Below are 9209 nucleotides of genomic sequence, written 5' to 3'. Positions count from 1 at the left end.
TGATAAAGTAGCGAAATTGTTTTGTATTTCCCCACACTTTTGTGTGTCCAGTAATAACTTTATTATTTGTGTGAAATTCTCGTTAATCTGTTTCTTAAATATTGCTCAAAATTTCATTTTAAATTTAAATTGTAAACTGCTAATACAAACAAGTATGAAACGAGGAGCTGTTACAACAAGTTAACAGTCTCGTTGGTATGGTACAAAATATAACTAATTACCTTAAAATGATTAAGGATACAATCATGCTTTGTTTTATAAAAAGATCAGTCATCAATTAACTACGCATTTGGTATTTTATAAAAAAATTATAATGTTATAAATAAATTTAATTATTAATTTATTACAGATTTAATTATTTTATCGTGATAATTTTAATTATTTTAATATTAATTATTTAATAAAAAAATACAAATCAATATACATAATAATTATTTTTAGTGTATTTGTAATATTTTTGTATTTACTGTATTACAACGAATATTAATACATTTTGAATAAAATAAAAAGTAGTGTGAGCGTAATACTCCTGATATGGAAAAAAAAAATAAAATCATAAGAATTGAAATTGAATAAAAACGATACATTAAAATTGAAATAAAAAATAAAATGAATAAATTAAAATTGGATAAAAAAATCAGAGTAAATAGTTAAATTAATTCCTAAAAGATTACTTAATCTTTAAATAAATCTTTCAAAGATTAAATTAATCAAAATCGTCTCTAAAAAATTTAAAAATAGTCATGTTAATCCTTCTGTCTCCTCTCTATTCATTCCGTCAGTAACGACGTTAAATTTTGCTTATGTAGCCGTTAGTGTGTCATATCAGATAGATTGGTGTAAAATGGCTGATGACAAGATATATTTAGAAATTTATGTCAAATTAGTTCTAGAGAGAATAAACCTTAATCCTTTCTTCTCGTTAAATGTCATTGTTGTTGCAGCAATAAATTGATTCTGCAGAGGTCAAAATTATTGTTGAACTGCATCATGGGTAATGTAACTGGGGGTTGTAGTCAGACACAATCGCAGTCACACGGAAGCAATACTTCAAGCTCTTCGCTGTGATTAAGAAAGAAGAACATGGACCAAGTGTGTTTTTGTGGGTTGAAGACAGTGATCAAGAAATCTGGAACAGTAAATAATCTAGATAGATTATTTCATGCTTGTCCAAGATATTGGGTCAATTATGAATATAGTCTTCTTCAACCTCTTGGTTAGGTGTGGACTGAGGTGTGGGCTTAGGTTTGGGTTGAAGTGTAGACTTAGGTGAAAGTAACTTGGTGGGCGGAGAGTTATTCCTTTTTGGCTGAGAAGGTTATTTTAGAGTCTTATAAACTGGTTGAAACATCGCTTCATTGTGGTCCTTATTCAATTTTTTTGGAAGTTCAGCCTGTTGCATAAATTTCGGATTGGTTGGCAAATTGTTTTACATCATCATTATCTTCGCTCATACAGTCAACCACGTATGGTTTAGAAACTACATGCTCAAAATAGATGTTTATGATGTGATAATTTTTTCTACTGTCCTTAACCAATGCCAACAGATCAACATCATTTTCTAGCCTCTTCAAACCATCATTAAGATGTGTTCCACGAACCTTCCACAAGCAATTATTCATCTCAGCGTATCCTAATTTTTTATAATATTCCTTCACTAAAAACACATTTAGAGCGTCACTTTCAACCACCATTAATATTTCAGTATTATCTGATTCATAAAACAGATATTCTGATTCATCTGTTTTAAACTTTTTACCATAGTAAAATATAAAAGTCATAAAAAGATCTTCTATCTGCAAACAAAACAGCAGCACACTAAACTATTGAATTTTTTTTTCAAATCAAACAAAACAGAGTCATCATCAACTACAAAATAAAAATAAAACACACATATGCAGCTATATAGAGCACAAACATTATTCTCAAATATCGAAAAACAGAATTTTTCATTAGTTACAATGTAAGCCCTAAGTCTGAACATATTTTCCAAACCCTAACATTACAAATAGTACTAATAGATTTCTAATGATTATAGAAACACGTTAATGAGGAGACAAAGCACAATCACTTTTAGAAAATAACGAAAAAAGGGTTACCTACCTCTTACGCAAGACAATGGCGTGCCCTTTCCGCTTGATCAACGTTGTCGTAAAATTATCACCTTCAACTCCAACACAATGTCGTCGTCGATCTGCGCTAATGGTCACTGTTTAACGCTTCTTCTTTGTGGATGTGATAACCAATGAAGAACGATGGGATTAGAGAGATGTATGTTTTGTTTTGAGAAGAATGATGGAATGGACTGAAATGAAATTGGTTGAAAAATGAAGCGTTGTAAGAGGTGACTCAAATAAAATGACGCTGTTGAAACTTTTGCAGACACGTTACATTAATGGCCAAGTAAACAAATAGTAACGTCGTTAGTCATATAATAGACGGAAGAACTAACATTACCATTTTTAAATTTTTTGGAGACGATTTTGATTAATTTAATCTTTTGGGGATTAATTTGGAGATCGCATAATTTTTCAAGGACCAATTTGACTATTTACTCAAAAGAATCACTTTACTTTTTATCCAATTTCTTAATGCAACAAAAAATAGACTTCTCAACCTAACTTATTCACACCATAGTTTAGAAATTGAATCGAAGGGACTTCTCAACCTTCTACCCAATTTCCCATACAACAAAAAATGGACTTACTCAACCTCACTTATTCACACCATGATTTCGTACGAAATCAAAAAAAGCTTCTAATCACTCAATATTGCGACTACAAAGAGATATTTAAAATCTCTTATTAGGGTAAACCAAAGAAAACTCTAAAACCCTAAAACATCAAGTCCAATTTAATAACTAAATAAATAAAAATAAAAATACATCAAAATAAACTAATAACTTTTAAATAATATTTGATCTCTTTATATCACAAACATTTAAAATACATATCATTTTCCCCCTCTTTTCTTTAAAAAAGATTTGTCCTCAAATCTTGTAGTTAAAAAAATAGTATATAAAAAGAACAAATATAATAAAAATAACTTTTTATATATATATTTTTGTATTTTTTTCTTTTTTTTACTGCATGCTTTTTTATTTTTTTAAATATAAAATTAACAAAAATAATAAGATAATGAAATACAAACAAGAAAGACAAGAATAAAAAAAAAGACGTGAAAGATAGTTGACTCTTTTTTTATATTTTCTTTAGATACAAGAAGAACAGACATAGATTAATAAGGATTAATCTAATACTTAAGTTTTGATACCAAAAGATATGTGTTTCAAATATTTGTGATATAATAAAAATATTAAATCTTATTTAAAAGTTATTAGTTTATTTTGATGTATTTTAATTTTTATTTATTTAGTTATTAGATTGAGCTTTATGTTTGTGGGCTTTGAGATTTTCTTTCTTTTAACTTAATAAGAAATTATAAATATCTTTTTAGCTATTTTAGTCGCAATATTGAGTAATTAGGAGTGCCAAAGCACTTTTTGATTTTGTGATGAAATTATAGTATGAACAAGTGAGGTTGAGTGAGTCTCTCTTGTTGCATAGAGAATTAGGTAGAAAGTTAAAGAGTGTCTTCGATTTAATTCCTAAATTATGGTGTGGATAAGTTAAGTTAAGAAGTCTATTTCTTGTGTGGATAAGTTAAACTAAGTTAAGTTAAGAAATTGGATAAAAAGTATAGCAATTCTCTTTGTATATAATTTTAATCTATTCTTTTTATTTTCTATTTCAATTTTAATGTATTTTTTATTTAGTTTTAATTCGTGTAATTTTTTTTGTATTATTCGATATGAGATTTAAGATGTTAGATTAATTTTTATTAATTTATATTTATTTTTCTAGTGAAAAAAAATCACGGACTCTTACGTCTTTGTCATTCTTACATATTCTTTCTTGTTACGTTGTTAATTCATTATTGTCTCGTTATTCTTTATTAATTTCATTGTTTTCTATATATATAAAAAAATAAAAACAATAAACAAAAAAAAGAAAAACTCATGTTGAGGTTGGAAGCATCATAAGTCTCCTGCTTCCTTCTCTATAAACTAGGAAAAATATGAGAAGTCAATGAAATATTTGTATAATATGTATATTGGAGATTTAGAGAATATTAGAGATATAATTATTAGTGTTATCTTTTTTCATTAGTTAAAACTTTTGGAATGTGTGGTATCATGATATGGTATTAAAGCTCTAGATTCAAAAGATCAAGAGTTCAATCTTTGGTGAATCCGAAAATCAATTAAAGTTTTTGGAAAGATGTTTATTATCCCTAATACTCGGATGATTATTCTAAATAGTATAGAAGATGTTTATTTTGTAACTATAATTGTACAAATAAACCATTATCTCCCTAACGAGATCCTATAAACTATTAGCCTTGTTCTCTTTTTATAATTATTATTAATACTTTTTTATTTTATCTCTTTGTACTTTGTGTCTTATATTTTTTTGTCTTTTATTTCAGATATTTTTTTCTTTTATGGTTGTGTCGAATTTTTTTACTTTTTTTATTTTTATTTGATTTTTAAAGGGTAACAATAAAGAAATTTTTAAGAATGATAAAATATAAAAGTGTTGGGTTCAATTAAGAATAAAAGCTAATTATAAGTGTAAACATGAATAACCTAATTTAAATGTCATCATCAAACATTATAAGGAATCGACATGTGCCATCATTATACTACAATAAATTTTTTAAAAAGTTTCATCTGTTGAAACAAAGTTCAAGATCAGTAAAAGAGTATCACAAAAAATTGCTGTATTTGATGTGCAAAGCTAACGTTAACAAGAATCCTAAAGTTCTTATGAAAAAATTTCTTATTGAATTAAACGAAAAAATTGTAGAAAAAATCGAACTTTATCATTATATAACAATAGAGGATTTAGTCTATTTGACAATTGAAGTAGAGGCGCAACAACAATTTATAGTAACTTGGCACTCTTTATATTCCAATTTTACATAGAATTCTAAAAGAGCAAAGTTTGAGGATACGACAAAATTCACTATTGCAAATTTTAAAAAGAATATAATAGATCAACATCAGCAAATTTTTTTTGATTCTATCTTTAATTCTACTTCACAATCAGTGATGGAAGAATTTATTGAGTATGTTATAGATAGAGATGAGTACTTGGAAGAATCAAAAGTGCAACAGTTTTCAAAAGGGTCTTTGGAATGTGAGTAATTTGAAAAACAGGAGAGAAAAGAAAAGAATTTAAAAGAAGAAGAGACTGAGAAAAAAAGTGTGTGTTTCAGTAAAAATAATCAATGTTTGAGTTAAAGAGAGGTTATGAGAAAAAGACAAAGAATAGTGAAAGAGATGAGCCATTGAAAGAAAAAAAAATGAGAACAATAAACACACATATGAAAAAAATCTTGAAAGTTATAGTTTAGACAAGAGTGCATTAGTGTCTATGACATTCAAAGAGTTTTCAATTTCTCATACATCTAACCATGAATTGCTTAGTATTTACATGTCAGATTTTAAAGGTTTTGCAGATTTATTAGTAAATTTTGAAGGAATTAATATGAATGGAAGGAGTGAAGGACAACCAACTCCATTCTATAGTGACCGGCTACATGAAATATGTCTCAAGTATTCAATATATGATAAAGTATAGTTTGTTTTGCATTTGATAGTTTAGGTGATTTTGAATAAAAGGCATGCAAAATAGACTCAGTTGATGGACTATTTTTTAAAAGTGATTGAACAAGATTTAATAACGAATCATTTTGCAGAGAAAAAAAATGATATGTGTTCAGAAAAACTTTTTTAATCTATGTTTAGCTTGTTTTATTATTATGATTGGTTAAAAAATTTGATTTTGTTCTGATTTATTTAGTAATATTTTTAAAAAGTTTAAATTTAAATCAAATTTGATCTAATTTAATAAAAATTAAATTTGATTTAAATTAAATTATCTTTAGAAATTTAAATTTAAATTAAATATCTAAAAAGATTTTACTCATTTTTAAGTTAATCTGCTAAGAATTTATTTAAACATTTTTTGTTATTTTTTTAAATTAATTTTGTATGAATAATTTTTTTAGTTTTTTTGAGAAATTTAAATGTTACTAAATAAAATAGAACGATTCTCTTAATTGTTGGATCAAAAAATTAAATTAAAATTAAAAAATTTCTTTCTTTAATTTTTTATCTTACTGTAAATTATGTTCTGTATCAACTCCTTACTGAAAAATGTGTCAGAATGAATCCTATATTTCCAGTGAATTATTTTTGGTGTTTATTACTAGAAATTAACGATTACTTTACTTTTTATTTTTGTTAATAGTTTTAATTTTTAAAGCGTGTTTTAGTGGAGGTATATAAATGTACGGCAAAGCAGGTGGTGGCAAATAACTAATTGTGGCTACAATTAGGGGCAGAGGATAGTGGTTACCAACTAAATTAATTGGAATAAAAGAACAAAGTTGTATAAAGATTAAAGAACATATCTATTAACTATTATGCCGTTTTTAATTTTTTTTTATAATTTAAAAACAAAAAAAAATTAATCAAATTTTTACTAAAACGTTACAATTTCGGTTGTACCATGTATGTATTAATATAGGCATAGATAATAAATCGACAAGTAGTTATTAATATATAAAAATAACAACAGCAGCACCAATAATAATAATAATAATAATAATAATAATAATAATAATAATAATAATGTTGCGGCCTGGCCCAAACTGATTGCGGGCCGACCCGACATATAGACTATCCGACTCGAACGGTCGGGTGCGAACCGCTTAAACACCGGCTCAGACACGCGTCCCTGACAGCTCATCACTACGGTTGTATGAGGAAGTTTTGAGAAAGGTGAATCTTTTCTGGTGAGACCCACTTCTGACACAGTATATATGGGGAGGGTCCTACCCCTCCCCCAAAGTACGTCACATACCACTCTATCCCTTTCTCATCTGCACACGCAACTGACTTGGGCGTTGGAGTGTCTTTGCAGGTGACACTCCCTCCACATCAAGAGCTCGGGACGTCGGTTACTCCAACTTCACCATCGCGACCCGGTTCCAGGCTACACCCCACCTATCTATCCAAGGACCTCTCCGAACCGTCCGGTACCCAAGATACCGAACAAATAATAATAATAATAATAATTAGTAATAATGTCTGCAATTTATTCATGTATAAAAATTAGTAAAAGATGAATTAAATTTTTTTATAATTTATTCCTCACAATGTGACAATCAATCTCAATATACTTTGCATGCTCATAAAATATTAGATTGGTAGCAATATAAATGATAGATTTATTATCACAGTATAAATTCATAGGTTTACCAAAAGGTGCTCTTAAGTCTTTCAACACATAATTAAGTCATTGAGCTTTTCTAGTGGCCGGTGCAAGAGTCTGGTACTCTACCTCAAAGGAAGAAGCTGCAACAATTACTTGCTTCTTGCTCTTTCAAGTGACAAGGAAAGAACCCACATAAAAATAATAGGTTAAAATCGATCGCACAAGTTGGGGCATCTAACCCAATCAGAATCAGAGAATCCAGTGAGAAATAAATCGGAATTGGCCGAGAAAAACACTCTCGTTGTCGGAGAGTTCTTTATGTACCTAAGGATCCTATGTACCGCTTGCAAGTGTTTAGTTGTAGGACAATCCAAAAATTGGATGAACTTACCAATTGCAAAGCTTTTATCCGGTCTTGTATTTGAGAGATACAACAGTTTTCAATAATTTTTCTATAATTGGAGGAATCAGGTAAATTATCTCCATCATCATTGCTCAATTTCGTCCCATAATCCACGGGAATGGAGGCGGGCTTACAATGCTCAAAATCAGTGTCCCGCAAGAGATCTAAAACATATTTTTACTGATATAAAGCTATGCCTTTTGAAGACCTAGCAACCTTTAAGTAAAAAAAAAAAAACTTGAGATCACCTATGTCCTTAATCCAAAACCTGTCATGCAAAATCTGCTTCATCCTTTCAATTTTAAACAAATCATCTCCTGCTAACACTAAATCGTCAACATAAATCAAAATGATTATAAAACCAGTATTTTAGGATTTAGTAAACATGCTGTAATCAGATTTACACTGATTATATTCTAACTCTAGCAGAAGCGATTTCAGTTTGAAGTTCCATTATTTATTAGCTTGTTTAAGTCCATATAGAGACTTTTTAAGCTTGCAAACATGACTCCGAGCTATCGCGAGACCTTTAGAAGGTTTCATGTGTACACTTTTTCATCAATCTCACCATGTAGAAAAACATTATTAACGTCGATTTGCTTCAAATGCCATCCCTTAATAGTAGTCAGTGCCAAAACAACATGTAGTGTTCCTAGTTTGATAATGGAACTAAACGTGTTTTTATGGTCAATTCCAGAAACTTGAGTCAATCCTTTTGCCATGATGCGAGTTTTGTGTCGCTCAACACTACTATCAGGGTGGTATTTGACCTTAAGGATCCACTTACAACCAATCGCCTTCTTATCACTCGGAAGGAAAGTTAATGTCCAAGTTTTATTCTCATTCAGAGTATTCAATTCAACTTAGATGGTCTCTTGCCAACAAAGTTTAAATATGGCATTTTCATAGCGTTTAGGTTCAATATTTAAGATGGCTATTGAGTATATACAATGCATAGGTGAAATAGATTTGTATGATAAAAATTTTGAGATGTGATATGTTAATTGAAAAAAGTTTTTCTGCTGTGAATTAGTGATATTCATGTATTTATAATTTTTTAAATATGTTGGTGATTTATTAGTGCGTAATGATTTTTTTTGGTATGAGATGAGAAGATGGTGATATTCATTTATATAAGTATAAAATACACTTTACAATTATTGATAAGACTGATATTATTTTCTTTATAATATTTGACGTGAGACTCAGAATTTTTAAAATAAAAACTGTGATAAAATGCGTCGTTTTATATTTAAATTTTTTTATTTAAATTAAATTTAAAATTAGTTACATATTATAATTTTATATTATTATAATAATTAATATATCTATTTTGTGATAAGAGTTGAGTATAGATACTTTTTCTAAAGTGACTGTCAAAATTTAAAATATTAATTCTTATCAACCATGATAAAAAATATATATATAAACTTAATTTAAAATTAAATATATCAAAAAATATTTTTTTAATAAACATATCTTAAATATAAATAAAGAAAAAATATATTTTTCATTCCTTG

This window comes from Arachis duranensis, chromosome 3 (genome assembly GCF_000817695.3).
Source record: "Arachis duranensis cultivar V14167 chromosome 3, aradu.V14167.gnm2.J7QH, whole genome shotgun sequence".
Classification (NCBI taxonomy): Eukaryota; Viridiplantae; Streptophyta; class Magnoliopsida; order Fabales; family Fabaceae; genus Arachis; species Arachis duranensis.
This window is presented reverse-complemented; position numbering follows the sequence as displayed.